General features: G+C 34.9%; 1 long non-coding RNA gene across 2 annotated transcripts in view; it reads left to right on the top strand.

Annotated features, from left to right (window-relative positions):
- Positions 1-17,316, top strand: part of LOC105720097 (uncharacterized) — a 137,228-nt gene that overhangs the window by 38,464 nt on the left and 81,448 nt on the right. The gene's annotated exons all lie outside the window — the stretch shown is intronic.

Below are 17,316 nucleotides of genomic sequence, written 5' to 3'. Positions count from 1 at the left end.
AATTTTTCTGTCAACTTTCATAAGTTACCTGCTAAAAATAACAAATGTCAACCCAAAAGCCCTTAATTTCCTTTTGGCAACTTTTGCCTTTGTACAAAAAAAAAAAAAAAAAAAAAACCCTATAAAAATACAACATATACAGATAATATAAATGCAAAACAGAGAAGTTGTAAAACCTAAGATTGTGAGCATTGCATATTTCAGAAACACTAATCAGCCTTATGGAAAGAAGGAAACCCAAACCTCTATTGAGGCTTTATCTACAACTACTGTAATCCTGATGCCGAGCATTTTTGGCTATTGGTATGGGGGTGATATCCCCAAGAGGTAATCAATCAATGTCTAAGCCATAATCAAAATCTCAATCTTTCTTTGATGACAAGCTGTCTTAAGCTTGAAATCTCTATTGTGTTTTATCAGTCACTTTTGAGAGCAACTTGACTAGGAATATGGCCTGTCTGACCCCAAATTCACTACATTCTGTCTAAAATTTGTGTGCTGCTAATGTCAAAAGTGCAGGAAGACCTAGCATGGGCCTAGGATGCACCAAACTTGACAAGCCTAAAGTAGGCACATATCATAGGACAATACAATCTGACTCTATTCTGAAAAAACAATGAGTTTTTCCTTGTAATGTGGGAGTGGAGCATATTTATTGGTTGTCACACAGAAATATGATGAGCTCTTGCTTCTTAATTTCAGAAGAAGATATTTGCTTCAAGTTCTTGCATCAGCACAACTATCAATACACATCAACACACTCTTCACCACATGAAGCTGGTCATTAAGAGTTTGGTACTTTCATCTCTTAAGGGGGTAAAATGTGGCCCCCTTGCTGTTAAAATATTTGCTCTTAGTGGGGGTGTAGCAGGTTCTAAGACACTACATTTTTGTAAGTCCAGCTATTTAAACCTCCCAGAGTTTGAATGGGAACTATAATAACTGTACATTGTAGTTATTTGCAGAGAGGAATATATTAAAGTGTTGTTTGGCATGGTAGTGTAAAATCAATTTTTCATCCATGAAACTATTAAACCTTTTAAAAGGGAAAAACTCTCTCTTGGGAATTTTGAACCAAAATCTGTACCAAATATGGATTTGGGGTTCAAATTTTATTGTTTCCCTGTCTGTAAATCCCCAAGTTGAGAAATTTGCATCAAAATTTATCCTAAAAGTAAAATTGTCTCTCTTCACAGATGATATGATTCTATGTTTAGAAAACCCCACAGTCTCTTCCCAAAGGCTCATAGAAATAGATCTGATAAACAACTTCAGTAAAACATCAGGATACAAAATCACTGTACAAAAATCAGTAGAATTCTTATACACCAATAATGTTCAAGCTGAGGGCTAAATCAATAACACAATCCCATTCACAATAGACGTCAAAAAAATAAAATTCCTAGGAATACAACTAACCAGGGAGGTGAAAGTTCTCTACGAGAATTACAAAACACTGCTGAAAGAAATCAGAGAAACAAACAAACAAATGGAAAAACATTTCAAGCTCATGGACAGGAAGACTACACATTGTAAAATGGCCATACTGCCTAATACAATTTAGAGATTCAATGCTATTCTTGTGAAACTACCAAATCACTCTGCATAGAATTAGAAAAAACTATTCTAAAATTAATATGGAACAAAAATAGACCAAACAGCCAAAGCAATCCTAAGTTAAAAGAACAAAGCTAGGCCGGGCACAGTGGCTCACGCCTGTAATCCCAGCACTTTGGGAGACTAAGGCAGGTGGTCCATGGGGTCAAGGGATCGAGACCATCTGTCTCTACTAAAAATACAAAAGTTAGCTGTAGCTAGGTGTGGTGGCACGTGCCTGTAGTCTCAGCTACTCAGGAGGCTGAGACAAGAGAATCGCTTGAACCTGGGAGGCGGAGGTTGCAGTGAGCCAAGATCGCACCAGCCTGGTGACAGAGCAAGACACCATCTCAAAAAAAAAAAAAAACAACGAAGCTAGAGGCATCACACTATCACACTACCAGACTTCAAACTATACTACAAGGCTACAGTAACCAAAATAGCACAGTACTGGACAAAAAAAAAAAAAAAAAAAAATCATGGTGGCATGTGCCTGTAATCACAGCTACTCGGGAGGCTGAGACAAAAGAGTCGCTTGAACGTGGGAGACAGATGGAGGTTGCAGTAAGCTGAGATTGCAACACTGTACTCCAGCCTGGGCAACAGAGTGAGAATCCATCTCAAAAAAAAAAAAAAGAGAAAGAAAGAAAGAAAGAAAACCAGACATATAGACCAATGAAACAGGTTGGAGAAACCAGAAATTAAAACCAGGCACCTATAATGACCTGATTTTTGACAAAGTTGACAATAAGCAATGGGAAAAGGACTCCCCATTCAATAAATGGTATTGAAGATTATTATTAAATAATAATAATATAACTGGCTAGTCACATGCAGAAGATTGAAATTGGACCTTTTCCTTACACCATATACAAAAATCAACTCAAGAAGGATTAAAGACTTAAATGCAAAACCTAAAACTATAAAAACCCTAGAAGAAAACCTAGGAAATATCATTCTAGACATAGGCTTTGGCAAAGATTTCATGATGATGTCTCCAAAAGCAATTGCAACAACAACAAAAATAGACAAGTGGGACCTAATTAAACTAAAGAGGTTCTGCACAGCAAAAGAAATCACCAACAGAGTAAATAGACAATCTACAGAATGAGAGAAAATATTTGCAAACTATGCATCCAACAAAGGTGAAATATCCAGAATCTCTAAGAACTTAAAGAAAATCAACAAGCAAAAAACAATTCCATTAAAAAACAGGCAAGGGACAAGAATAGATACCTCTCAAAAGAAGTCATATACACTGCCAACAAGCAACATCACTAATCATTAGAGAAATGTAAATCAAAACCACAATGAGATACCACCTCACACCAGTAGAATGGCTATAATGAAAAAGTAAAAAAATAACAGATGTTGGCAAGGTTGTGGAGAAAAGGGGACACGTATTCACTACTGGTGGGAATGTAAATTAGTTCAGCCACTGTGAAAAGCAGTTCTTTGAGAGATTTCTCGAACTTAAAACAGCTACCATTCGACTCAGCAATCCCATTATTAGATATACCCAAAAGGAATATAAATTACCAAAAGGAATATGAATATTAGATGTACCCAAAAGGAATATAAATATATACCCAAAGGAATGTAAATTGTTCTACCAAAAAGACACATGCATGGATATGTTCATCGCACTACCCACAATAGCAAAGACATGGACTCAAACTCAATGCCCATTAATGTTAGCCTGGAAAAGAAAACATGGTATATATACACCATGGAATACTATGCAGCCATAACAAATGAACATGTGTTTTGTGACAACTGGATGCAGGTGAAGGTCACTATCCTAAGCAAATTAACACAGAAACAGAAAACCAAATACTGCATCTTCTCAAAGTGGAAGTTAAACACTGAGTACACATGGACACAAAGTTGGGAACAATGGATACCAGGGTCAATTTGATGGGGAAGGGTGGGAAGAGGGTGAGGGTTGAAAAACTACCTATTGAGTGCTGTACTCACTATCTTGGTGACAAAAACATTTGTACACAAAACTCTAGTGACATGCAATTTACCCATGTGACAAACCTGCATACATACTCCCTGAACCAAAAATAAAAGTTAAAATAATTGATAGTTTAGGGTAAGAACAGTGCTATGGGTGCCAAGAAAATTAGATAGAAAAGAATTTTTTTTAAAGAAATGATGGTAAACCAACTGGATATTACAGGCAAATAATAAAATTGTAACACTATTCCACTCCCCTCCTCACAAAAAAATCATCCTGAGCTAGTAATATAGAAGGCAGCTGGCAGAAATAAACAAAACCTATTTGAAGGTTTTGAAGGACATGCTCTGCATACAAACTCCATCCAGTCTGAACAGAATAACACCAATGAAACCCACTACAGAAGGATGTGCTCACAATTTAAAAACTATAAAACAGCAAAAACCAAAACCAAACCAGCACCACCAGGACCAACAACAAAAACAAACCAAAAATATGTTAACAGATGTATCAGAAAGCAGACTTAGATCTTCAGTTAGCAGAGTGATCTAATCAACATTATAATATATTAGTTAATATTTTTGAAGAAATAAAACAATAAAAAACTCAAGAAAGGAAGTTTAAGAAAAGGCCACACAGATTGGAATAAAAAGAGACATTCTAGGAATAAAAAACATAGACTCACTCTAAAAAATAGGTTAAACAGATTTTATGTAATTGAAGAGAGAACTAATTAGCTAGATGGCAGAGCTTAGAAATTACCCAGAATGTGTGTGTGTGTGTGTGTGTGTGTGTGTGTGTGAGAGAGAGAGAGAGAGAGAGAGAGAGAGAGAGAGAGAGAGAGAGAGAGAGAGACAGAGAGAGAGAGAGAGAGAGAGAAATGCACAGAATGAAAAAGAAGTTACCAGATGTGCAGAACAGAATGAGAAAGTGCAACATATGTCTAACTGGAATGACAGAAAGAGATTGTAGAAAAAAATAGAGGGCAGGTAATTTTATAAAGCATAGTGGCTAAGTTAAAACTCATAGAAAATATAAAAGTAGAGAAAACAGTGTAACAGACCTTTTTTAACCCATGACTGCTTCAACAATTAGTCACACTTTGTTCATTTATTTATTTATTTATTTATTTTATTTTATTTGAGACAGAGTCTCGCTCTGTTGCCTAGGCTGGAGTGCAGTGTTGCGATCTCTGCTCACTGTAACCTCTGCCTCCCAGGTCCAAGCAACTCTCCTGCCTCAACCTCGCGAATAGCTGGGATTACAGGCATGTGCCACCATGCCCGGCTAATTCTTTTGTATTTTTAGTCATTTTATTTCTTTTACAACACTCCCACCACTCAACAGTCTTATTTTGAAACAAGTTTTGAGTATTATTTTATCTGTAAGTAATTCAGTATATATCTCTTAAAGATAAAGAATAATAAATACATAACAATAATAGCATTATTACATAAAAATTTATAATTCTTTAATATCAAATATTCAGTGCTTGAATTCTCCAGTTGTCTTACAATTGTTTACAATTGTTTGAGTTTTAAAAAATCTAAACAAGGTCTACCTGTTTAATGTAGCTGTTATATCTTATGTTTTTCTTAAAGCCATAACTTTCTTGTCTCTTGTTTGTGCAATTATTTTTGTTGAAAGAATTGCTTAGTCTTTTAGCATTTTCTACATTCTGTATTTTGCTGATTGCAGAGCCATGACTTTAATGAGTTCCTATAACCCTGCGTAGTTTATAAACTGACGGGAAGATCTAAATAGGGTCTTTATCAGAGTCAGGTTAGATTTTTGGCAAGAAATTTTATAGCAGGGTCATATACTTCCTATTGCATCATACCACGAGGCACAGAATGTCTGGCTGTCCTTTCCACGTTTTTAAAATAAATCAGTAGGTTCAGATCTCAGCCTGCTTCATTCAGTATAAAGTCCCTCATATTTTTTCACTTAGTAATTTTAAACAGCCCTTGATTGTCCTTACTTAGATCCACTATTTCATTCAGGTGTACAAAATGATGGTATTCTAATTTTGTCATTCCTTCTTCATTTATCAACAGGAACTATTTTATAAAAATTTTCCTTTCATCAGTAATTTAAGTACCTCACATTATATTTGGTATAAGAGTTATGATAAATGCTTGATTATTTTTCTTTTCTTTTTCTTTTTCTTTCTTTTTTTTTTTTTTTTGAGACAGGGTCTTTGTCACCCAGGCTAGAGTTCAATGGTGGCAGCCTTGAACTCTTGGGCTCAAGTGAGTGATTCTCCTGCCTCAGCCTCCTAAAGTGTGGGATTATAGGCATGAGCCATCATACCCAGTGATTATTTTTCTTTATTAATCATTCCAAAGGCTAATGAATGGTCATTAGTCTTGGTTCCATGCATCTTACAAAGATGATTAATTTTTATAGTTTTATTATGAAGTCATGTAACACATAATAGTCTAAACAGTCCTCATGGATATCATTCCACTAACTACCAAAGAATGACCTGATCTGCTGTTATCTATACTGTACATATGAGGAATACAAGGATCTAATGACTTGATGGACTTGCCCAAGGCTACACTATTAGTAAGTGTTGGAATCTTGATTTCAATTTATGGTTTTTAAAACTTGATCCTCTACTCTTTCTATCATGCAATCATGTCGTCTAAGTCCTTGTCACTTTTTCTGTGTGCTTTTTATTTTTCTCTGGCATACCAGAGGATTTGGTCCAATTTTTTCTTTCTTTTTCTTTTTGGCTCCCACCAATCACTAGCTTCAAAACTGACACAAAAGAAAGAAAAAAAGATACACTTCCTCCATTTGTCTTCTTAACTAGCCTCCTTCCCCACTTTATACTTGTAAAAGATACATTTTCTTTATTGTTCTAAACTCCTCCTTTTTTTCTGGCTTTCTCACTCACCTACATCTCCTGCTAACCTCCTTTCTCTGTCATACCATGACAATTTTGTCTTTATAAAAACTAGTATCTTGGAGACAAACTACAGAGGCTGAAGCGTAACACATCAAGTTTTCACCAAGAATTTGGGGGCAGATTATATCTCTTCTAGACAGACACCTGTACAACTTCCTTTCCCCTATTTTCTTCATGCCTGTGTGTGAAATTTTTTGCTTATGCAGAGCCTGACTCAGGCAAATCCCTACATGATTTCCCTTCTATTCCCTATCATTTCTGTCCAACTCACTTTTGCCTGTTTGTTTCTTTGCTACTATCTCTTCCTTTCTCCAGTACTCCTGAAATTCCTGGGTATAAGTAAACTTCCTTCTGGAGTACTCCCATCTCTATTCTAAAACACAAATGGTGAGAAGGTGCAAGGTATTCCTTCCTTTGCATGATTCACAACATCTCTCAGTTCCAAATCATTTCTTCCCTTTTAAAATTTATTTTTAAAAATATTCATTGTTTTTAATTATCCTTGAGGCATTCTCAGATTGTTGTTAATTATTTTACATTTCAACATGCCTTGCATTTGCCTTTGGTGTCATCTCTTAGTTGCAACAGGGAATATGCAAGGTGTTCATAAAGGAGTATTCAGTGATTCCCACTTAAAGACTGGATTAAGTTGGCAGCCTGAGAACATATGGTATGTCCACCTGCCTCTGCTCCAAATTTATGATAAGAAGGATATATTAAATAAATGAACTCATAGCACTGCTGGAAAACCAGAAAAAGGAAAGTTCCTTTTAATGGCTCCAAATTATGAATATTTATAGAAAGATGAAAAAGTAGATGGAATTCAGTTAAGGAAAGAACCACAACTTAACATGCCTGTTAGGAGAAAAACGCTGAAAGCATTCTGGAGTAGACCCATTCAAATTTATTCCAAGCAAGAACCAGTTGCTCCTACATCCCCTGGGAAGGAGATGTGAGGGGATATTTGGGCCCATGGGGCAGGGCAATTCCAGGTGCCTGGAAACTTCAGGAAGAATGAGAAGCACACAGGTCCAGAAACCCAGCTCCTGGGATTCTCTACCTGACAGTACATTCTGGTTAACTCTCTCAGGGGCACTGGAGGTGGCTGAGAACATTCCTGGTAGTGAGAGTTTATGGCACCGTTGACCAAAATTGAGGCTGTCAAGACAGAAAAAAAAATTATAAAGGTTTATTGAACCTCAAATGTGAGGATTGACCCAGGAAGACACACCAACAAAGTTGGAGGTGTTCTGAAGTCTGTCAGTAGGTGAAAGGTTTTTATAGAATAATCTAAAAAGGGAGAGAGAGAGATTCCTTATACTGGAGTTGTTCTCTTTTCATTGGAGGGTACAATACAGAAGTTATAATCATTAGCTATGGATTATATCATACAGGCTAAAAAAAATCTACATGCAAGTCGAACAGTAGAACCTCATGTTTTGGCTAATCTTAAAAAATAAATCAATTCGACATCAGCAGGTTATATGTTGACACATCAATAATTTGAGGAATTTATGTTAAGTTTCTTTCTTTGAAATCAGAATGTCACAGTAGAGTCACATGACCTCCCCAAGGTAAATTGAGTTGTAAGCCTGCTTAACAAAATGTGACCTGTAGATTTTGAGCATTCACTTAAACAGAAAACCAGAGGTATAAATAAAGCTGAGAAAACAATAAGAAACAGCTAATGATGGAGGGGAAAAAACATCATGAAGGAGAAACATCAAATATAATCATCAGAATATCCAACTCCAAAGGAAACAGAGTTAAGGTAATTAGAATAAACACTTTAGAATAAACATAATTAATGTCTCAGAGGAATATGAGAAAATATATGCATAAACACCAATCTCGGATGCTGGAAAATATAAATGTTCTTGTTGAAATAAAGAAATAAGCCCTCAATGGATGGGTTGAACATGACAATGGACACAGGGAGGATTGTGTTAGTGAGCTGGGAAGCACAGCTGAGGAAAATGCCTAAAATGTACACAAAAGGTCAAAGAGATGAAAATAATTTTTTAAGTTGATATGTTGATAATCAGTTGAGAAATTCCAACCTGTGTCTAGTAGGAGACCCAGAAAAGAATGAGAATGGGGAAGTGGGAGTGGAAAAGTAACACACAGAAAGATGTTTTATATTATTGAAGGACTCTGAAATTTTATTACCCACAACCTTACTTTTCTGGATGAAGAGAGATGGAACCTAAGGGGAACACATGAAACTGAAGAAGCAGGAGTGAGCAAAAACATAGCCAAAATCTCCACAAGGTACTAGCAAACAAAATGCAGGATGGCCAACTTAGGTTTATTCCAGGAAGGTAAAGGTGATTTTTTAAAAATTAATATTCAAAAGTATAAGGTATGGAAAAGAAGAAACAAAGCTGTCATCATTTGCAGGTGATATAGTTATTTTAGACAACTCAAAATAATCTGAATACCAAGTACCAGAATTAATGAACAGTGTAAGCAAGGTGACTATGTAGTGATAGTGGACTAAAATTTAAAGCTATTTGCTTTTCCATGCACAAATAATAAACTGTTAGGAAATATAATTCAAAAATATTCCATTTCCATAACAGTATACATGTCCCAAAACTCACTGAATTGTGCAATTAAAGTAGGTGCATTTCATTTCATGTAAAGTGTATCTCAAATAGCTATAGGAAAAAAGATACCATTGATATTATTTGTAACAGCAACAACAAATAAATAACATGAGAATTAATCTAATACATAAGAGCTTTCTGGGAAAAAATTATACAACTTTACTTAGAGGCATAAAAGGATATTTAAATAAATGAAAAGACAAAAAGTCAGGAGTGAGCAATGAAACAAATGAAAGTAATTTATTAGTCTAAATGCTGATCAAAAATATTAATTTATACCTAAATTTCACGATTTTTTGGGTTTTTTTTTGTTGTTGTTGAGACAGAGTTTCTCTCTCATTGCCCAGGCTGAAGTGCAATGGTGTGATTTCAGCTCACTCCAACCTCTACCTCCCGGGTTCATGTGATTATCCTGCCTCAGCCTCCTGAGTAGCTACAATTACAGGCATGTGCCACCACGTCCGGCTAAGTTTTGTATTTTTAGTGGAGATGGGGGCGGGGGGGTCTCGCCATTTTGGCCAGGCTGGTCTTGAACTCCTGACCCCAAGTGATCCACTCACCTTGGCCTCCCAAAATGCTCAGATTACAGCCGTGAGCCACCGTGACCCACCCATAATTTCCTGATGATTTAACAAGCAAGATGGGCAGAGGTAAAAGCAGGATGAGAGGTAGGTAAAGATATGCTAAGATTCTTATCTAATTTAAAGTCAGGATTTAGAAACAAATTAATTATAGACACTAGTGGAAAATGTGAACAGTGTGTTAGAACCTTAAGAGTTATGACTACTGGAAGAATAGAAGTAAGATGTAATTATATTGTTTTCTGGTTTCTATGGATTCTATTCAGAAATCATCTATCAGTTTTATTATTACTCTTTTGAAAGTGATGTGTTTTTTCTCCTTTGATTGCTTTTAAGATTAAAATATTCTTTGTCTTTCATTTTTAATTGTTTGACTAAAATGTAAATATGATTTTCTTTGTGTTCATCCTAATTGGTTTTAGTGGTGCTTTGTGAATCTATGAGTGGATTTATTTTAATGTCCCCAAATTTCTTTATTTCAAAATTCTAAATTTATGTATTTTTTTCCATTATCTCCTATCCTTTCCTTTTGGAACTCTGATTCCATGTATATTAGAGTTTTATACACATATCTTATGCTCTTTTTCTCACAATCTATTTTCTCTTCATATTTCTGACTATATATTTTCTACTGACCTTTGTTACAGTTCACTAATCCTCCCTTTATTGTATGTCATCTGCTGTTCAATTCATCTATTGAGTTCTCAATTTCGGTTATTGCTTATTTTATTTTTTTAATAGATTTGGCTTCTCTGCTGAACTGAGATTCTTTAAGGAATCCCAATGGAATACTTGATGTTTTTACAAGGGCATCTCTTTGACAGGCTCTGAAATTTAACTTTTGTATTCTTAGCTTCATAAGATTGCTTAAATCTCTAATTATCTATTTAGCTTCATAGATGCTTTTTAAAATTTTCTAAACCTTACCCTTTGTGTAGCTTCAGAATTGACAAGTTCTTCAGAACAAAAAGCCTTACATCTCTCTGATATTCATTTCTCTAGGGTATTAGTTGCTCCTCTTCTTCTAGCCATAGTATTATTAAACAAATTTTATCCACTTTGTCCCATGAGGCTATCAACTCAGAATCACTACTTTCTGCTTTGTCTCTCAGTCTCAGGCTGTGAGGAAATGTGACAGAGAATCTCAACTTCACCTCAATGTCTGTTTTTCTCTTTTTCTAAGATCTTCGCTCCTCCAAAGCCTTGTTGCTTTGGTTGCTTTCTAATGCCTTAAAACAGTTTTTGTCTTTAATTTTAGCAAGCACGTATGTATTCTTGGCAGGAGTATCATTCTGATAAAAGTTACTCTATTAGACAAATCGAAAAAGATTTGGTCAACATGATTAAAAAGGATGAGAGAAAACAAACTATGCAAATGACTGACATGACATAGAAGTAGGTTAATTTTTATTTAATCTTATGCACAATTTTACAGCAGTACATTTTTAAAACTATCGGAAATGTTTTATGTTCTTCTTTAATGTAAATTAACAAACTTTATTTTAAAATAAATTAAAAATCTGAGGAGACACTGAGAAATTTTTGGATGTGCATGTTTATTCTATACAGAGATTTATAAAGTAGGAATATATTGTCTCTGCATTTCTAACCAATTGTAAATCAATGCGTGGAAGGAAAATAGTGTTACAAATTTATTTCTCTTTCAATGCTTTTTCTTTATAATTATGTAAATATTTTGTAATATACATCAATTTATGAAAGACTTCAGGTTTAAGAGGACAGACCACATGCAATAACCTTCAACACTACAACAAACCTAAGAAATTACATATAGTATTGGAACATTATATAATCTTATTATTTTGTATATCAATATACACAAGCTTACAGCAATTATAGAAACACACATATATACATATACTAAGCATATATATTTAAAAAATAGATACATGTTTAAAATGATAATTAAGTGAGTTGTTTTCCCAAATCAAGGAGAGGTATCTTAAAAACTCAGAGATATACAATCAGAAGAAATTAAAAATATATACAGAATGTATATGTGTGCCAATAAAAGAATAATGTCAAAAACCAGTGGGCCCAGCACCAGGAATGTTCACTAACAAGTGTTTCAGAAGCTGAAAAGACATCAGGGCAACCAACAAATGGTTTAGCTCTGGTGCTTCAGTGGGAGCAGCTAGACTGCTTTACCAAGCTCTGTTTTTATTTATTGTTATTATTTTTATTGTAGAAATGTAGTCTTGCTATGTTGCCCAGGCTGATCTTGAACTGCTGGCTTCAATCAGTCCTCCCCGTTTGTCCTCCAAAGTGCTTACCAAGCTCTTACATCACATCTCCTCCTAATGACCACGCATCTATGACAGGATTATGTTATCCAAGCCTCATCAGTACTCTGGAGGAAAGGAATCAAACACAGAAGACTAGACAGTAGCACACTTCCTGACTGTATGTCCTGCCCTTCTCCAACATTAGCTAAAATCTATAAGAAAATTGATGCTTCTACATTTCCCCCTACAAGCGGAGGTCATTGGCAATAGAGCAGAAAATAGCAGCGAAGATGAGCTCAAAATTGGTAGTCACACCACACTCTAAAAACAGCAATTCATAAGAGGGAAACAAAATAGAACTTATACTCAAGAAAAATTTATTCACAATATAAATTATAATTAAAGTTTTTAAAGAGATAAGAGATTACTATGTTCATAAAAACAAATTTCATAAGACAAGAACAGGCAGGCATTAAAGGGAACTAGTTAATGATTATGTAAGTTAAAATAAAAATTTTGAAATAGCAATACAGATATTTTGCTATTGTTTAAAACAGAAATGCATATTTTGCTGTTAAAAGCAGCCATGTTGTTCCTTAACAAAAATATTTATTACACACACCATTTTACTTTCTGTAACTTGATTTTTTTTCTTAATATTTTGTGGAATACATGTAAATCAACTTCATTCTTTTAATAGTTCCATAGCATTGCATACTTTGAAGTTAACATATTAAATTCAATGGACATTCAGGCACTTTCAAATGTTCATAGTAGTAAGATAAGTTATGTAAAGAATATTCTTGCATAACTTTTACATTTTCAGATCTTTTTAAATAATTTTATTTTTGTCATTTAAAAATACGTTTATATACAATGATATATAAAATCTACACCTCCACACATTCCTTTACTCAGCATTTGCCTGCTTTGAGCAAACTTCAGACATACTATTTCTTCTGTCAAATCTAAAAGATAAAACTTCCTTAAAAACAAGTAATTTAAGGAAAAATTTAAAAATATTACAGGTCCTGTTCAAGTAATATCAATAAAATGTTAATGTGGGATGTGTTAGAAACAATTTATTCTCTGATGGAATTTGGGTAATTTTTACTCATTAAAGCCTTTCTCATGGACCATTTATTAGTCACAGTGAGCTTCTCAACAAGATACATATAGATTTAAAACAATTTTTTAGGAGTTAAAATGACAGCCAAAAGTAGTGATTCCTTTTTGGAATCATGAAATGAAAGGATAAATGGAACCCCTGAGAATTTAAAGAATACTTCAGACACACACTTTTACATAATTATGTGTACATGCAATTTTCAATCCTTATGAAATGCCAGTATAATTTCCCCAAACAGATAATATACTCAAGGTGATATATCCCAAGTGTATCAAACTTGGCATAAATATAGTTTTATTGCATAGTGAAAATTGCCTAGATTCACTACCTATTGGTGAAGTATGCATCAATGGACAATATTTGTCTAGGGTCACAGATACAGAAATATTTGTCAGTTTCATCAAGGAAATTTTCCGTAGTTAAGTAACTGGGATTTAAGTCAGTTATATCAAGGAAACTTTCAATTATTAAGCAACTGGTTGTTGCTAAACAGAGCTTGGTGTTTTTATATACATGACATAATTTAAAACAAGATGATTGTGAAGTGTATAGTAATATTCTCTTTGTAAAGTAATGGAACTAAAGATCCAAGATTGTATATAACTTACTTAAGGTGCCATACACCACAAGGGGCAGAGCTGGAAACTGACAGAAGGCCATATTTTCACATACCACTTTTCTTCACATGCTATACGAGCATACTTATGTCCTACTCTAATTTTATTTCTATCTTTCATACATCTATGTTTTTTGAAATAGAAACTTTGTTTCTGGTTTGGGTCTATGTCTAAACAAAAATATTCTTATTCACGTCCTATGCCTAGTTCAGATGTCAGAACTTGAGAACTCATACTCAATTCTAGTAAAACCTATCATATGACAGTCCACTGAGATAATTCACATGTGACATCAATAATGTATACCTATAAAGGGTAAAATGTAATAGGGTGGTTGACTAAGAATATGGTTTTGGCCGGGCGTGGTGGCTCACGCCTGTAATCCCAGCACTTTGGGAGGCCGAGGCGGGCGGATCATGAGGTCAAGAAGTCGAGACCATCCTGGCCAACATGGTGAAACCCTGTCTCTACTAAAAATACAAAAAAATTAGCTGGGCGTGGTGGCGCGCACCTGTAGTCCCAGCTGCTCGGGAGGCTGAGGCAGGAGAATTGCTTGAACCCAGGAGGCAGAGGTTGCAGCGAGCCGAGGTCGTGCCACTGCACTGCAGCCTAGCACCTGGTGACAGAGTGAGACTCTGTCTCAAAAAAAATATATATATATATGGTTTTGATTATTGTATGTCCAACTCCTTACAAATTGACTATCTTGAAGAAAAAATAAATTATTCTGAGAAATAACTATCCTCAAATTAAAGTAACTGCGAGAGTTGATATGACTCAGATAGCTTCCCCTATCCTTGTATCATGTATTTCATTCATAGCCAAGGGAACATTTTTTATAATGCTGATCCGTTAATTAAATCTGATTTCCTAATTCACTCTATGTTAGTCACTAAAGTTTCTGTGTCCCCAACTCTTCGGTTCATGTAATTAATACTGAGTCCATAAAAAAATACTTGGTTTCTTATGGTTTCAAGCAGTCCTTTAGGATTGAAATGTGTGTGTGTGTGTGTGTGTGTGTGTGTGTGTGTGTGTAGAATATGAATATTGGAAATATCTGCAAAATATGCAAGATATTTATTTATTACACAAATATAGCCACTTTTCCAGCTGTCTACTCCCATTATATACTTAGTCACCCTCTAACCCTCCATTTAAATTATTTTAAATACGATGTGATCCTTTAACCCAGGAAAAGGAACAAGTGTGAATAAAAGGTATTAAGGATTATTCCACATTTTATGGCCTGATTGAGTGAATAGAGATCTCATTTACTAAGAATAGAAACAAAGGGACAGAAGTAGATATAGTAGAGTTGGACCAGAGAGAGTAAAAATCAAAAGATGTCTTCCGATGAGCTTTCAGTGCCATTATAAACAACCTTGTACGTATCTCCTTGAGTACATTGAAGAATAGTTTATTTTTAATTTTTTAATTTTGTGGGGTAAATAGTAAGTCCATACATATACAGGCTACATGAGAAATAATTATATGGAGAATCGGGTATCCATTCCCTCAAGCATTTATCTTTTGTGTTACAAACAATCCAATTGCACTCATTATTTTAAAATGTACAATTAAGTTATCATTGACTATAGTCACCCTTTTGTGCTATTAAATAGTATGTCTTATTTGTCCTTTCTATTTTTTGTACCCATTAACCATCCCCACCTCCCCACCAGCCCTCGACTACTCCTCCCAACCTCTGGTAATCATCCTTCTATTCTCTATCTCCATGAGTTCAATTGTTTTAATTTTTAACTCCTACAAATAAGTGAGAACACGCAATGTTTCCTCTTTCTGTGCCTGGATAATTTCACTTAACATAGTGATCTCCAGTTCTATTCATGTTGTTGCAAATGACAGGATCTCATTCTTTTCTGTGGCTGAATAGTACTCCATTGTGTATATGTACCACATTTTCTTTTTTCTTTCTTTTTTTTTTTTTTTTTTGAGAAAGAGAGAGAGAGAATAGGAAGGAGGAAAAAGGAAGAGAAAGAGAGAGAGAGAATGGGGAGGAGGGAGAAGGAAAAGAAAGAGGGAGAGAGAATGGGAGTATTGCTTTCTTGCCCAGGCTAGAATGCAATTTAGTAATGGGTATTGAAAACCTCTTTTATACTGATAATTATACTTAATGATATAGTCAGGAAGGAATAAGGGAAGAAGATAACAAACAAACAGCCAACCAATATTTAATTTAAACCTATGAAATGCTATGCGATTACTGAGGAGTGATTTACTTCCAATTATATAGTCACCTTTGGAATAGGTGTGAGGTGGTAATGTATGTTTTGTGTATTTGAAGTGGAGAGTTCTATAAATGTTTATTAAGTTTACTTGTTCCGGGTCTGAGTTCAAGTTCTGAATATCCTTGTTAATTTTCTATCTCGTTGATCTATAGAATCGTTAGCTCTTCTTGTTGCATTGATCCTTTTGCCATTATGTAATGTCATTCCTGGCCTCTTTTGATCTTTGTTGCTTTAAAGTCTACTGTATCAGAGGCAAGAATTGCATCTCCTGCTTTTTGTTTATTAGTTTATTTTTACTCTCCGTTTGATTGGTAAATCTTCCTCCTTCTCTCTGAGTCTTTGTGTATTGTTGCATGTAAGATGGGCCCGGGTGCAGCATACCGATGGGTTTTGGCTTTTTATCCAATTAAAATATATATAAGTTTAATACCGGCATTTGATGCTAGCTGGCTGTTTTGCCCATTAGTTGATGTAAATTTTTTATTGTGTTAAAGTTCTTTGCTTTTTGATATATTTTTGGAAAGGCTGATATTGGTTGTTCCTTTATATGTATAGTGCTTCTTTCAGAAGCTCTTGTAAAGCAGGCCTGGTGGTGGTGAACTCTCTAAGTACTTGTTTGTTCGCAAAAGATTTAATTTTTCCTTCGCTCATAAAGCTTAGTTTGGCTGGATAGGAAATTCTGGGTTGAAAGTTCTTTTCTTTAAGGATGTTAAATATTGGTCCCCACTCTTTTCTGGCTTGTAGGGTTTCTGCTGAGAGATCTGCTGTAAGTCTGATAGGTTTCCCTTTATGGGTAACCTGACCTTTCTCTCTGGCAGCCCTTAGTATTTTCTCCTTCATTTCAACCCTAATAAATCTGGCGATTATGTGCCTTGGAGTTGGTCTTCTTGAAGAATATCTTTGTGGTGTTCTCTGTATTACCTGGAGTTGAATATTACCCTGCCTTGCCAGGTTGGGAAAATTTTCCTGAATGATATCCTGAAGAGTATTTTCCAACTTGGATTCATTCTCTTCATCACATTCAGGTACACCTATCAAACGTAAATTAGGTCTTTTCACATAGTCCCATATTTCCTGGAGACTTTGCTCATTCCTTTTCATCCTTTTTTCTGCATTCTTGTCTTCTCGTTTCATTTCACTGAGCTGGTCCTCGACTTCTGATATCCTTCCTTCTGCTTGATCAATTCGACTGTTTAAACTTGTGCATGCTTCGCGAAGTTCTCGTGTTGTGTTTTTCAGCTCCATCAATTCACTTATATTCTTCTCTAAATTGTCCATTCTCGTTAACATTTCGTCAAACCTTTTTTCAAGGTTCTTAGTTTCTTTGCATTGGGTTAGAACAAGTTCTTTTAATTCACAGAAGTTTCTTATCACCCACGTTTTAAAACCTGCTTCTGTTATTGGAACAC

Source organism: Aotus nancymaae, unplaced genomic scaffold, assembly GCF_030222135.1.
Source record: "Aotus nancymaae isolate 86718 unplaced genomic scaffold, 86718_ANA_hifiasm-v0.15.2.pri h1tg000059l, whole genome shotgun sequence".
NCBI classification, from domain to species: domain Eukaryota; kingdom Metazoa; phylum Chordata; class Mammalia; order Primates; family Aotidae; genus Aotus; species Aotus nancymaae.
This window is presented reverse-complemented; position numbering and strand designations above follow the sequence as displayed.